Below are 17,003 nucleotides of genomic sequence, written 5' to 3' on the forward strand. Positions count from 1 at the left end.
TCCATAATTTAACAGTATCTGGAAGAAAGGACCTCGCGTAATTTGCAGATTTACAGTTTATAGTCTGAAGATTTGAATCACCGCGCAAATTATAACCAACGTCATCTGATACTCTAGGCGGAACAAGGTTACTAAGGCTACCATTTTGTAAAACATAGTCATTTTGTGAACGTATCTTCTACGACACAACGGGTGACAATTAGTTTCTTTGTATATTTTATGATGGCTGGTACCACGAACAGCACCACACACGGTTCCTAGAGCATCAGGATTGAGTTTTTCAAGTGTATCTGCTTTCTGTTTAGTACAATTGTCCCATACATGACTGCAATAATTAAATTAACTGGTAATATGAACTGTTTGTGTATGGTTTCTAAAGTTTTTCTGTTTAAACGATATTTGAGACTACTTAGACTATTCACCTTTGGTGCAACATTTTTAACACAGTCGTTAATGTGTTCATTCCATGAGCAATCATGCTGAAGTATAAGACTTAAATGTTTATGAGTTTGTACGGAATTAAAGACATTACCATTCATGGTTAGATTCGGCATTGGAGTTGGTTGCAATTTACGAGTAAAGCGCATTGACTCTGTCTAATTGGGATTAAAAGATACTTGCCATTTTTCTGCCCATTCGGAATTCGGTGTAGATCATTGTTCATTGCAATGGCATTTACCCCGGGATCATCAATGATCGAATACAACGAAGTATCATCCGCAAAAAGGCGTATATTGCTATTTATACCTTCAACTATATCATTTATATAATCAATAAACGAGCGGCTTCAATACTGAACCCTGGGGATTGCATATATCATTGTATAAATACCGTTTATAATGAAATGTAATCTTCAACATGACTTATCTCAACAAGTCTGTATAAAGTTAGTTTAAGTTTGTTTCATGTTGCCGTCAGAGGTATTTCACCTCTATGAGTCAAAAAAGAAACTTCACATTCTTTCTTCAGGGCACTATAAAAGAACAAGAGATAGTAAGATAGTTAAATAGTTATTATTTCATTGCTGAGATCTGTGTGATGTACTCGATACACTGACAGTGCCATAATCAGTTCCATTAGGCTACACCGCCGTTCCAAAACATGGGTATACAGAATGTCAAGTCACAAGGATAAAAATGCGAAATTTTTCAGTTCAATATCGTGTATGGCCGCCCCGCGCATTCACCACTGCCAAACACCGTCTCCTCATCGACTGCCTGATGCTTGTGAATACGTGGTTGGGAATTCTGCGCCATTGCTCTTGCAAGGCAGCGCCAAGTTCCTGCAAATTCTGAGGTTGGTTCCTAAGACCACGAAGCCTTCTCCCAAGTGCATCCCAAACGTGCTCTATTGGATTAAGGTCAGGGGACCTCGATGGCCAGTCCATGACGTTGATTCCAGCGTTTTGAAGGAAATTTCGTGTCAACATCGCGGTATGCGGCCGAGCATTATCATGCTGGAACTGTAGACCTGGGCCATGAGCCGCCATGAAAGGAACGAGTTCAGGGGTGAGCACCTGGTCGCCGTAAGCAGCAGCTGTGAGGTTTCCACGGATGACCAGAAGTCGGGAACGGTTGTTCCCACAGAAAGCACCCCACGCCATGCAACTTCCGCCCCCGAATCTGTCGAGTTCCTGTACACAACATTGGGCATACCGTTCACGACGTCGTCTCCAGACTCTATGCCTGCCGTCCGCGAATCTGAGGGTAAACCTGGATTCATCGCTAAAGACGACTCGATTCCAGTCTCTCTCTGGGTCCATCGGAGGTGACGTTGGGCCCACAGCAGACGTTGACGTTGATGAAACGGCGTCAATATTGGCCCACGATAAGGACGTCGAGAATGGAGATTGGCAGCCCGCAACCGATTTCGAATGGTCTGTGAGGACAGTCGACCTCTAAACATCTCAGCCCTGGTTCGTGTAGCCGGCAGAAATCTGTCACGTAGGTGACGTAGGACGATTTGACGGTCTTCTGTTCGTGACGTCACACGTGGACGACCCGACCTTGGGCGATCAGAAGTGATGCCAGTTTGTTGTAGACGACCTCGCAAGTCATACACAGTACGACGGCTGCATCCCATTGCTCTTGCGACGTCAATAACTGATCTTCCCGCTTGCAACATGCCAACGGCACGTTCACGTTGCACATTTGACAATCGTGGCATTTCAAGTACCGTTAGAACTGTGGTTTAAAAGTGTTTTTTTCAATTCTTGAGGCCAATGCAAACACGTGCATATGAAGAAAACTTCGATGCGAAGATCACGTGATCGACTGCACGTGCAAAACCTGATTTGGCACTAACGTCATTTGCACGACGAATGGATGGGTTTGAGTGGGTTTTGCTAACGTTTTCTAGAGTCGAAAGATAGGGATCCCATTTCGGATACATAGATGTATCATCAGAGAAAGATTATTCATTATTTTTCAAATTACATTTTGTGAAGTTTCTTTTTTGACTCAGTATATATCATTTATAACAGTTATATCAATGTGTTGTGTCTGTGTGGTGAGTCTACGTTTGGAGTGTTTAATGAAACATTACATGGCCAATGGATGTTGGGGATAATTCAGACTGGCTATTCTCTGGTGTTCTGGTACATGGTGCTTTGCAATGGCTGATATTCAGTTTGGTGTGGACTCTTTCTGAAGCCGGCTAATTTATGAAGAGTCTCTAATTTGTTTACTTCAACTGAAAAGCTTATTTCTTTTTCAAATCAGAGTTCATCATTTAGTGTGTATACATGCTTCTTTTGTTATGTATTATAATTCAAAGTGCATTTGTATTTTCTTTAGCAGAGAAAGACCTTGCCGTGTCTCCTACAATCCCTTGTGGCCGAAGGAACTTCCGGGACACCTGGTTGGCAACGCCACCTGTCGGTTTCTCCTACAACAACACGTGGCACCCTCTATCATGTCGGAGCAGCGTCCCTGTTGACACGTATAATCAATGTTTGGCCAACAGAACTCTCAAGTTGTTTGGCGACTCCACCGTCAGACAAATATTTGGAGCCCTTTATTCGATGTTAGGTTTCACCATTACAAAAGGTCCCCCGGAAGGCAAGAGGAGCAAGAAACGAAACTTTTACGAAGGGCCAACAATATGTGAGGCGCACCACACCAAATATAACTATACAGTACACCTGTTGCCCCATGGGTTCCCACTGTGGTTTGCCAAAGCTAATAGAACAATCACTCAGCCAGTGTTTGCTCGCTTGGATGACATGCCATCTGGATCTAATGATATCATTCTTATTAATCTTTATGCTCATTTCCTTTTTACCCCAATGCACATCTACAGAGCTCGTGTCCACAGAACAAGACTTGCAATAGAAAACCTTCTGAAACGTTCTCCTGATGTCAAAATTGTCATAAAAGGTCCACATAAATTTTCCGTACCTACACCAATAACACCTCTGGGTGGTATGTGGGGTCCTGCTTATGAAAATATCCTGAAAAAGGAGTTTGTAAATCTTTATGACCAGGTGCTGTATCTTGACCTCTGGGACATGACAGTTGCGTTTGAGAATGAAGATATACACCCTCCTGATCTCCTCGTTGCTATGATGATCAAAGTGTTCTTCGGCTATATCTGCGGAAAATAAAGATGTATTTGAAATAGTACGTCTTTTTTATGAACAAAGACAACACCAAAGTGAGTGAGATTACTTTTACGCAATATTCCAGCAATTCCACGGCGGGGGACACCAGATATGGGCTTTACACATCGTACCCATATGGGCAATCGAACCTGGGTCTTCAGCATGACGAGCGAACGCTTTAACCACTAGGCTACCCCGCCGCCCCTCTACACATAAGAACACAGTACACAACATAATTCGTATCCTTCTGTTGACAATGAGCAGATCAATGGTCTCTCATTCCAAGAAAATGCGCTGTATATTCTATACCGATGATTTAAAGAAGCGTTACCATATAAAAGGTCTTAGGCAACAAATGAAAAACTGAAGTTCAATACTAAATCGAGGTAAAACACATAGTGCAAACACAACAATGCTTTATGCAAAAAGGTATACACATCAAGAAAAAAAACATGCCGCTTGACCATACACACTACACGTGCAATCAAGGTATGTAAACTCACGTGCAAAAGAAACTTGGCAGCCGATTTGAAGCTCGATGGCGAAAAAATAAATAAATAAATAAATTATCAACATAAACGACATTGTAAACATCAGTGTGTGCTAAAACTTTGTGCAAACAAGCACAACAACACAAACAATACAATGAACAATGAATAAAATATGGCTGGGTATGCCCGTGTGGAGGAAACAAAAAACGTTTTTCAATACATGTCCAAATGGTCAGCTTGGCACAACTTGACCAGACTGACTGAGTTTAGTTTTACGCCGCTTGTAGCAATATTCCAGCAATATCACGGCGGGGGACACCAGAAATGGGCTTCACACATTGTGCCCATGTGGGGAATCGAACCCGGGTCTTCGGCGTGACGAGCCAACGCTTTAACCACTAGGCTACCCCACCGCCGTAACTTGACCAGAAGTGGTGTTATGTGTCATCGTAGTAGCGTGTGTGACATCCATCGGCTTAATGCAGGCAAACACACCCCTTCACACTAATTAGACCGCCTCCGTGGTGTAGCGGTTAGAGCGTCCGCCCGGAGAGCGGAAGGTCACGGGTTCGATCCCCGACCGCGTTATACCAAAAGACGTTAAAATATGGTACTTGTTGGTCCCTGCCTGGCGCTCGGCATTAATGGGTACAACAAGGACTGGTCGACTCGGAGTCAGTATAATGTGTTTGAGTGGGGTATTCATGCTTCACTGCGGCATGGTATCTCAGTGGACTAGCAATATAAAACCAGCTTCAGTCTGGGCTAGTACAAGCAGCCGCATCACACGTACACACGCATGCACGTCGTCATATAAGCGAAATATTCTCAAGCGCGACGTTAAACCCAATTTCACCTCACCTTCGCACTAATTCGTCAGTCGCCTGATGACGTCACGTGGGATGCGTCGCCATTCTTCATGGAGGGTAGCAATGAGTTCCATTTGTTTATGAAGAAACACTGGTTTTGTGAAACATGTCAAACATTTTGAATAAAATGTCTTTCATGATGACTTGCATTATTCTTTGCAGAAGAATACTTCCCCTGAAATGAAAAGATAACAGATCAGTACATTATTTTCATTTTATCGTTCTGTATGCAACAGAGGTAAGGATAAGCTGGGTATCCGCGTAAATTACGCAAATATTTATGTGAAAACTCAATTCCTATTACGTCTAGTGCGTACAAGTACGCTTGAATATTTGTAAATACTCAATAAATGTGATCTTACCTGCGTACACACATACATGTGATGGAGGTTACTGAGGATAGATATAATAACTGAGGTATATTATGAGGTTCTATTTCAGGACACGAACTTTGCAACTTGCAGTCTTTCTTATCGTATCTCGTATTACAGATCAAATATAAATAACAAACACGTAAATCCAACATTTAAACTTTATTATATTTTTACAATTAATGAAAAATGGCAAAATACCCAAATGAGTATGAGTGAGTTGGGTACAATTTATTTGGTTACTCCAAAGAAAATTAGAATACCCAATTGTGATGACCAAAAGCGAGTGCATAACTCAATGACCCAAAAAGTTGTCTGTAGTTCTGACTGGTTCTGTGATGCTCTGATTGTGGTTCTGTGATGCTCTGACTGGGGTTCTGTGATGTCAGAGTTCACGTAGACAGGTAATGTGCTGGAATAAAAAATCTGATACTTGTGTCGTTATGCTGTCAGAAAGACTTGAATTCAGTCGACCTATCAGCTACATATGTATTTGCTAATTGCCTTTTTTCAGATTTGACATTTGTCTTCAAAAGCCTTTTACAAAGTTCAAAAGAAAATCTAGTAAAAGTGTCAATTTATTGTAGATTGGATCATAAAATTGAGTGAGTGAATTTTTGTGTGAGTCAGTTTTTGAGTGAGTCAGTTTTTGGGTGAGTTTTGGAGTTTTTGGGTGAGTTTTGAGTTTTGGGTGAGTGAGTAGCTCTGATACACGGACAAAGTATCGTGATACGTATCGTATAGTGGCACAGGCGTATCGTCACGACTCTAGGTATTAATATATGACTGAATATTCCTCTGGTGACTCGGTAGTGATAATACAGGTAAAAACATGATGGTATTTCATATGAAAACAGAACTTGATAGAACATGGAGTATTGATCGGATACCATGACCTATGAAATTCTAAACCATAATGTCTCAAATGCTCAATGTATCCTATTGACAAGTGTTCGAAAGGCTGACAAATGACTGGTCGTTAATTGCTTGTTGATCTTGATCACAGCATGAAGCATGACGTATAGAAATATCAACAAGGACAAAGAAAAGGTTGCCTTTGTCTACACATGCCAGATGACAATGACTGAGGGGTTAAAGGCTACATGCAACCAAAAAATCAAACATAATTAAAACACAATTATCACTTATTCATGACATAAAACATACATTGCTGATTATGAAAAAACATATAAACAAAATTATAAGGGTACAGTCGCAAATCAAAAGTGCAATATTTTGTACTTGGGTTTACTTCCCTCGAAACGAAGCACCCGGGATACCGAACCCAGTCACAGCGGGTGGGTGTGCACTCAAGTGTAACGGCTGGTTCATTTGCCGATGCCCTCACGGCTCATTGTGTGTGTATATAGAGATATAGAGATACATGTATTTTGTAATTACCTGCTGATTTTTTGTGTATAACATTTTGCAATCAACAGACATCATGTCATGTGTTCAAGTATCACACTTGCCTGTCTGTGTAATTACATAATGTGACAGAGACCGAACTTGGGCAATAAATCAATGCGTTTTGTTTATGTTGTATAGCCTGATAGGTGTTAAGTTCAAATTGCATGTGGTCAGTGATAGCAGCTGTGTATTGAATATTGTCATTAGCAGACAGGCAGGTAGACTCATGAGTGTAAAAAAACAGACATTGAGTTTTGTCTGTGACAACGACATATCTATATCACAGTTAGAAATTCTGTCAACGCTAAATAATGACATTGCTTTTAACGTATCGAACTAAGAAAGTGACTCGGTAAGGAGAACGTGTGGTGAAATAGACAAATGAAATTATATAAACAGTTAAATCGGTAATCTACTGTCATAACATATAAAAAGCTCGCGCCTGTGAAACATAAAAAAAACATTAGAAAAATAGCTCACATCAAAGCCTTCACCGAGTAATCACCGCCAGCGAAGGTTGTCCGTGTTGAAATGTCGAACGCCTCACTGGTTGACACATAGCTGAGTAGATCTAGATCGTAACAAGGTTCTTTTATGTAATGAGTAGATTATTTACTATTTGTTTTGATTTGACTACTCCAGCTCACGACCTTATAATCCGGACAGCGTAGCATAGCTGTTGAAACCACATTTCACCCCAAGCGCTGGGATGAATTTAGTGAATCGCTTAAACTCCGATTTCGCGCGGTTTTTTTCATCGCGTTATTTTTCAGTTTTATAAGTAGAATTTGCATTTTTGATGATTTGTATCTGTAAGTCCATACCGAAAAGTATCAGGATCTGCAAAGTTGTGTTTTACGTTGCATGTGACCTTTAACATTAGAATCGCCTGGTTTAAATCCTAATTGGAGATAAGAAACTATGTCGCTATCTCTGAAATATTTAAAGACGTGCTTGAAAACGCACTTTTCAAAATAAATTAGCCAGACAACTTGTGAGTGCAACGGGTCTTTAATTGGAACAGTCATTAATACTACCTTTTTATGAATGGGGACGACAGAGGCTTCCTTCCAAACGTGCTGCATTTGTCTCATGACTCTCGTGCATCACCACAGTAACTGGCGGGTCCTGGTGTTGTTTGCACCTGTTGAGACAGATTTGTTTATATCTACCTCTACTGTTTCTTTTTCATATACAAATGTATCTTTATGAAGATGGTTATATTTTAAACCCGTGGGGTTTCTTCACATGTCTGTTTGTTTTAAAACTCAATGAGTGTTTTGTTCTTACTAATCTTTCTCTCTTTTTCTTCCAAGTTTGAAAATTCCTTCTGTGATTATTATTCAACTTCAGACAAATGTTCTCAATATACATATGTATGTGTAACATAAGTTATATTTGGGATTACACTTTCTTAGTAAAGTACAGATTCTAGTACTTTTTGGATTGAGTCCCATCCGGGATTCGAACCCGCACCCTCAGAGCCAGGCACCTAATCGCCAGCACACAAAGTCGGACGCCTAGACCGCTCAGCCACCGCGGCATTCGTGACCAACTCGTGTTATTCGGGGACAAGCCGAATAGCGACTCGTGCCCCTCTGGAAGGATTTCATATTGGCGTAGGAACATCAGAACTACTTCAAACAGGAACGATAACTCTATTCCTGTTTGGTTCCAGTGGTACTTAATATCACCGAAGTACTCATACATTGTATTGCTGTTTTTGTTTTTGCTATTTATTCTAAAGAATTAAACCTCCTTGGTACAACTAAAAGAAAGGAAAAAAACATATTTGTTCTGTTCTGTGACGTAATTATTACCAGATATTCACCTTATATTTCCAATTATATTTCTGAAAAGGGTTTAATAATCACAAATGGGATTTGTTTTATTGAATATGCAAATAAAATTTGTAAAAAAAACCCCGCTACATTAAACCCAAAGCAGAAACTCAAAAAAAGACTTTTATAATATTTCTCAAACTGAACATACTTGTAACCTTGCTGTCATACAACAAGTGGACTTTTAACTGAATTCGCTGAAAATATATGAATGACCACAAGAAGGTCGGACTAAAATATTCCCAGATAATTGAAATGTATGCCCAATGTTAAAGATTAAAGTTGATTAGTTACATACACATATAATATTATTGTTTTGAAACTCGTAGCGATTTATAATTACATTTCCTAAAATGTTTGGAAGCGCACGTACAATCTCCATAACAAGCCCGCAAGATCGTCAGAAACACCCTCAGTTGGACCCATGAGAGCCGTTATGTCAACAAACGCACGTGCGTGTATTTGAATCTATCGCCGTCAATCGCATGAGATCTTATCAAAAACACCATAATAGGCAGCAAAATCCTGTTAGCTAAGTTCTTTGTACTTTCAAAATGACGATATATAGTTTTCATGATTTTTTAAACAATGACATAATGCCATAAACGATTTAAGTACTCAGGATTATTTTTACCAAAGCACCGCATGGGCCACTGTCCACCCATGGGCGAGCGAGTTTAAATTTTGAGTTTTCGAAAAAAATAATGTTCATTTTTTCATCCTTAGCATATATTCATAACAACTGCATAAATTTGATTACCGTTATCATCGGCGATTTTAACATATATATTCTAAATGTAAACAACATTAAGATTGAAACACTGAAGCGTTTGTATGGGATAAGTCAGATTATCAATGCACCAACAAGAATTATGCATAGCACTAGCACATTAATTGATTTGATTTTTGTTACACATGAAAATAACGTGCTTAGCTCAGGCGTCTTGGGCACTGTATGAAGTGATCATTGTCCAAGCTATATGACGATAAGAGTTACCCTAATAAAGTTGAGGCAACAATTAAAAGAACTGTCTACGACTATAATTTAATGGATACAGAACGTGCTCGTAGACGTCTTAATGAAATTGATGCAGCCGAAATGTTTTCTTCTGATATTGACAAAGTAGCTGAAGATCTAACGACCGAAGTAAAGCATATTTTAAATATCACAACACCGAATAGACTGGTTAATGTAAGAACCAAAGATCCTTTATGGATAAATAACGAAATCCGTTCTGCAATGCGAAAACGCAACCGTTTTCATAAAAAAGCTAAAAGACGTAATCGTCCTTCCGACTGGGTAAATTTCTGATCAAGTAGAAACAAAGTGATCAGTTTGATAAGCGATTCTAAAAGAAAATGTGATTTGAGAATAGATGATAGAACAAATACATCCGTAGGTACTATGACTTGGTGGCGTATGGTGAAACAATATGTTCAAAGAAAATCTGAATGCAACTACTTTCCGCCAATCATATCAAATGATGTTATCTACGACGACCCCGAAGTCATTGTTAATGTTTTAAACTATTTCTTTGTAAATCAAGCTACAGTAGACTACAACCTCCAGACATCCCATTTGCATCTACTGCAGATACACTTAGTTCTATTTATCTTACACTTGAAGAAGTTCAAGACATTCTTCTCTCTCTTGATCCATCAAAAGCAACAGGGCCAGATGGTACAGGGAATCGATTTCTCAGAGCAACTGCGAAAAGTTTATCTCCTTTGCTAACGAAATTATTTAACTTGTCTCTTCAAAAATCTAAATTTCCATCCATCTGGAAAGAAGCGTCAGTCATACCTCTTCATAAAAAGTATAGTGTTAATGAATGTTCCAACTACCGACCGGTCGCGCTTACGAGTTGTCTGTCTAAGGTTTTTGAAAAATGTGTATATAAATATGTTTTCAATTACTTCAGAGATAATGATATCCTAACCAATTTACAATCGGGTTTTATGCCGGGCGACTCAACCGCAAATCAATTAACCTACTTGTATGATTTTATTGCGAAGGCCTTGATGTTAAAGAGGTCAGAACCGAAAAAAATCATCAAAAATGCAAATTCAACTTATAAAGTTGAAAAATAACGCGATGAAAACCCCCCCCCCGCGAAATCGGAGTTCAAACGATTCACTAATTTTCCCCCACCGTTTGGGGGAAAAGTGGTTTCAACAGCTGGGCTGCGCAGGGCTGGGCTGCGCTCATAGCACATGCGCAGTGAAATAGGTTCGCAATTCAATTCAATTCTTTATTCTCATAAACCACCTTGGTGGTACAAGAGCATATATTGTAAACATATATACAAATACAAATTCAAATTCAAGATGGGAGTAAACAACATCTTTTAATTATTTTTCTGACAAGAGATGATAGATGTAGGAAATATTTTGATAGATTTACTATGTCTCGAGATGTTTTTACAGATAATATTTTCGTGAACTTTGTTTCATTGGGTAAAGAGGTTCGATGGGAGGGTAAATATTGTTTCCTCAAAGTATCTAATGCTTTGCAATGAAAAATATAATGGTATTCATCTGCGATGCTTTTAGAAGTGCATAGTTGACACGTTCTCTCGTCCCTTGGAATATTATACCAGCGGCCCGTCTCAATAGGTAAACCATGGTTACATGTTCTAAATCTCAATAATGGTAAAGAAATGCGTTTTGGAAGGAGGAGATATACATCAAAATTGGGAAATGGCTTTAGGTGTATACCCTTAGGACTAGAAATAATGTCATTGTGCCAGTTTTGGATAAATTGATCTTTAAGAATACGTTCAACTTTTGAGACCAGCCACTGGGTAGTACAAATTGAGGGATTTTGAAAAACATACGAGAGTCCAGTATTGTCTAATATATTTTTAACGTGCGAGAGCCAGGGATTATCTTTTTTATCCATTGATCTTTGAAGTGATAAATACTTGTAAATTAAGTTCGTAAGCTTAAAAACACCTTCTTGGTAAGTTAACTTGTGCCAAAAGTTTTATAAACGTTTATATATCATAATTCTAATTGGGAATCTTCCTAGTTCCCCATACAGCATGAAACGAGGGGTTGAATTTCATAATCCTGTAATGAGTCTTAAGAATTTTAAATGAATTTTCTCCAAAATTTCAAGGTTTTCGAAAGACCAGACTTCTGCACCATAGGTCAAGATAGGTACTACCATTAAGTCAAATGCTAACAATAAACAGTCTAAAGGCAAGTCTAATTTTCTAGTTTTTTTCACTAAACTATACATTGCTTTTGAGGCACTATTGCTTACAGTTTTAATACTTGATACGAGTTTTCTATTTCTATGGATCGTTATACCGAGGTAGGTATATCAACTATCCAAATGAAATTTATTTTTTATGCTTGATGGTCCTCCCCCGAATATATTACTATTTTAGTTTTGCTTATATTCACTTTTAGCTTCCAAGAATCACAATAGTCCTTAAATGAGTTCAAAGCATCTTGTAGTCCCTTTGACGATTCATCAAATAATATTGTATCATCTGCATATGATAAACTTAACAACTTTTAAAATATCACCAAATCTTCGTCTTCAATATAGTTTAGATTTACACCATTACAGTCTGAAGTAAGTAAATGAGTTTCAATATCATTTATGAAAATGGAGAATAGTAAAGGTGACAGAAATTATTTTCTAAACCCGGCTTGGGCAGGTGTTAAAACATTATTAGTATCTAAAAATCTGAAAGGCGGTTGTTTAATATTTTAGTGAACAATTTTCCGAAACAACTAAGTAAAGTGATTGGTCATGATTAGGATCAGATTTATCGCCTTTTTCTTATAGATCGGTTTAATTATTGTCATGATTCTGGTAAAAACTTTCTCAAATATGAGATTAAATAGTTCTAATAATGGAGCCAACAAAACACTATCTATACTTAAGCCATTCAATTGGTATTTGTTGCGATACAAAAGTTCTATTGAAGAGAGGATGTAGGGATAAAAGGCTGTTATTCTGGCCCATTTCGAGTTCGAGTCCCGGAGCATTCCTCTCACATGAACTTTGATACTTAAAACTGAACCTTTGACATTTCTCGTAAACACAACCACATTCATGAAACACGTTGTGCACATGCATTACCTGCACCCAGGCCCTGTAAAAGCACAAGGAATTGTGGAACTCAATCACTTTGAGAAAATGCCACACTTGACACAAGACGAAAGGAATCAGGTTATCGGCATGGTCAGCCAAGGTGCTTCAGATGTGATGATTGCCAGGCACTTTAATGTGCATCCATCCACTGTAAGTCGACTCAGACAACGTTTTCGGGCTACCGGAAGTGTTGCTGATCGTCCGCGACCTGGTGCACCACCTGTGATAACAGCTCGACAAAACCGCAATATCCGAGTTTCACACTTGCGAAATCGGTTCCAAACAGCTGATGATTAGGCAAGGAGGACAATTGGGACAAGTCAACGTCATTTCAGCGCCCAAAAAGGTGCAAGGGCGCCTTGCTGCCTTCAACATCCGGTGTCGTCACCCGTACCGTGGTCCAACCTTATTGCATCGCCACAGACTTGCCAGACAGCGATGGGCAGCAAATGGGGCCAATCTTGGCAACAGGACATGGTCAGATGTCATTTTTTCAGATGAATCCAGGTTTAACTTATCCTTTGCAGATGGACGTCAACAGATTTATCGACGTAAAGGAGAAAGACTTACGCCAAACTGTGTCCTTGAACATGATCGTTTTGGAGGGGGGTGGTGTCATGATCAGACCACAGACCACCAGAGGCTGCAGACCATCCAACAGCTGTTCCTGAGAAATGTGTGTCTTTCAATGCTCCAAAGACTGCGAGCATGTCTTGCAGCGCACGGTGGACACACACGATATTGACTGCAAGTGACCCCTCCTTTGTTTGATGTCGTTGCGTCACTGATGTTGTTGTTGACTGGACATTTTCAGATGAAATTATTCACAAATGTTCACTTAAAACATATTTGCCAGTTAGGTTTATATATGTTCAAATTGGTGTGAGTAAAGAAAGTATGAATGTCAAATTGCATTTTTAATTGCTTTCAGTATATAAAATATTCATTTTCTATAAAGTCTATCCCCGATGCCTTACCCCTCTTGAGTTGTTTAATTGCAAAAATGATTTCTTCTTTCACAATGACCCTATCTAAGACATCACATGTAACCTGTGTAGCATTGTCAGTATTATCGTTATCTCCTTGTTCACGTTGTGCTGATTCATTTAATGATTTGAAGTGCTCGTAAAATACGTCAATATCTAGAATTGTCATCCTCTTTATTTTGATTACCATTTAAAATTTCCCAAAACTCTTTCGGGTCATGTTTCTGTTTTTCTCTCAACAATTTATCTAATTCATCTTTGTACAGTCTGATATGTTTATCCATGCATTTTATATATATTCTTAGATTCAAGTCTATAAACGCGTTTGTTATAAACAGAACTAATTTTTTTAAATCGCCGTTTGGCTTTATTAAATCTTTTCCTAGCATTTTCCTATACACTATACCACGGTTTAGATTTGTTAACATTTTTCTTCCTTCTTTCTCTCTGACTTCGGACGTCGAAAGTTGCTCGTGCAGCCTCTGTCAGCACGTGCGCGACCTCATCTGTGATCTCACTCACCAGGACTGGGTCACCTTGCTCAAGCCTGGCTAAATGAAAACCTTATCTCATATCTGCGATTCCAATATACCAAACAAAATTGTTACAATAAGATGTAAAGATACTCCCTGGATGAATAATAACATTCGCAAACTCATGCGGAAACGAAATCGACAACATAAAATAGCGAAACAAAAAAATGGTGAAAATGACTGGGCTACTTTTAGATCATTAAGAAATCAAGTAACTTCTGCAGTTAGAAAAGCCAAGAAAGATTATACAACAAAATTAGACACTCAAATAAACAATAATCATAGCACTAAACCATGGTGGCGTTTAGTTAAAAACTATATGAACAAAAAATCTGAAAGTACCTCCTTTCCTCCTATTACCCACAATAACGAAGTCTATCAAGAACCAGAATCAATAGCAAACGTTTTATATAATTACTTTATTGACCAGGCAACAAGCGCTGACCCTAATAAGGATCTTCCAAATATGACCTTAAACAATAATAGTAAATATATGAAGAAATTATATCTTACAAAGCGGGATGTTGAAGATGTTCTATCATCGTTAAACATTACCAAAGCGAGTGGACCAGATGGTATTGGAAACCGCTTCCTACGTTTGGTATCCCCCTCCTTGTCACCAGCATTAACTAACCTCTTTAACAAGTCACTTCAAACATCAGTTTTCCCAGACATATAGAAAGAATCATCAGTCATACCAATCCACAAGAAAGGTAATATTAACGACTGTTCGAACTACAGACCCGTTGCCTTAACATCTTGTTTATCCAAGGTCTTTGAAAAATGTATATATAAATATGTCTTTAACTTCATGAGAGATAACAATTGCCTCTCAAATTTACAATCGGGATTCATGCCAGGAGATTCAACAGCTTACCAACTCACGCATTTGTATAATTTTATTGCTAAAGCTATAGACAACGGAAAAGAAGTAAGAGCTGTATTCTGCGATATAAGCAAGGCATTTGATAAAGTTTGGCACAAAGGGATTATCCATAAACTAAAATCATGTGGGATAGATGGGAAGTTATTGAAATGGTTTGGAAGTTATTTGCAAAATAGAATGCAAAGAGTAGTTATCCAAGGTTACAAATCAGAATTAAAACCGATAGTAGCCGGAGTGCCCCGAGGATCAGTCCTTGGACCTCTTTTATTCTTAATATACATAAACGACATAGTTGATGGAATCGAAAGTAATATACGCCTTTTCGCAGACGACACATCACTCTATGTAATAATCGACGATCCCAATACGAGTGCATTTATTCTTAACTCAGATTTAGACAGAATATCTAAATGGGCGGAAACCTGGCACGTAAAATTTAATCCAAACAAAACTGAAACTATCCAAACTATACCAAATGGCACACCATATGGTTCCTGACTATCTTTGTGATCTTGCTCCAGGGAATGTTTCTGATAACAGTAACTACAATCTTAGGAATAATGAAAATTATCAGACTATAAGATGCAAATCTACTAATTATGCCAAATCGTTTTTGCCCGATACAATTAAACTGTGGAATGACCTACCTACAAATGCTACAAACGCTTCCTCTGTTGGACAGTTTAAGAATTCAATCACACCACAAGTTAATACCAACACAATGTTCGATCTAAATTTTGGTAGTCGATTTTGTCAAATAATACACTGCCGCCTTAGATTGGGATGCAGTGACTTAAACAGTGATAAGTATAATCGTTTCATTTCTGATAATGCTTCTTGTTCCTGCTCACAAGATTATGAGGATGTATTCTACTATTTTTTCATGTGTCCTAAATATAATACCATTCAATACGAATCGTATTTCTATGTGAAAGGTTTCTCACTGCGGGATGTGCTAAATGGCAATAACTCAGTATCTCATCACACGAATATGGATATTCTACTGTCAGTCCATCAATTCATTATTACATCAAAACGTTTTGATTCATAAAGTTTTGTAGCTTCTCTTATCTTTTATTTGTATCAACTGGCCACGAAACAAAACCAAGATAAATTGTTGATATCCATGATTGTTATTATTCAGAGATAACTTGATATAACCAATATAAATATGTACAACATTATGCACAAATGTGAACCTTCACATGTATTATGGAGCGGCATTAATATAATCCATTTAGGCTTGTTTGCCAATCCTTTTCTTTCTTCTTGAATAGAATAAGATATGTTTAAACCAAATACGCTTTCTGGCTCAGGTTGTTTATCCCTGCGGTGTCTAAGTTTTTAATGAATTCTTTGGATTTATCACGGTTATATCGTCTTGGCCTACGTTGAAGGTTATGTGACTTATTGACTTTATGTTGGATACCTGTTGTTGGAGCCTGCAGAATATTACTGGAAATGCTGAATGTTATTGGACAGTGTGCATCTGAATACAAGGGTGAAAAGTCAAGTACATTCAAATCAATGATTAAAGGTAAGCACGATGCAGAACCTATTACATAGTCAACAACACTAGCATCTTTACATGTTCTTCTACCAATATACTTGTCATGACCGATTCTACCATTGCATATAAATAGGTTAAAATTTCTACATATTTCAATCAGTTTATTCCCTGAATTATTTAATCTAGATTTATCTTCACTTGCTCTGACCAGAGGTAAATTGAGGTCTTCTAATAGTGTAATAGGCTCAATATTAGTATCAATATCACATACATCCATATCCATTTCATTCAATATTTGTTCATTGAACAAAATACAATCATAAAGCTGCTTAGTTCTGGCATTGAAGTCTCCCTTTAAAATAATATGGAGCTAAAATAAAGTAAAGAATGTTCA

Source organism: Haliotis rubra, unplaced genomic scaffold (assembly GCF_003918875.1).
Source record: "Haliotis rubra isolate DU_JTF1 unplaced genomic scaffold, ASM391887v1 Scf717, whole genome shotgun sequence".
Classification (NCBI taxonomy): domain Eukaryota; kingdom Metazoa; phylum Mollusca; class Gastropoda; order Lepetellida; family Haliotidae; genus Haliotis; species Haliotis rubra.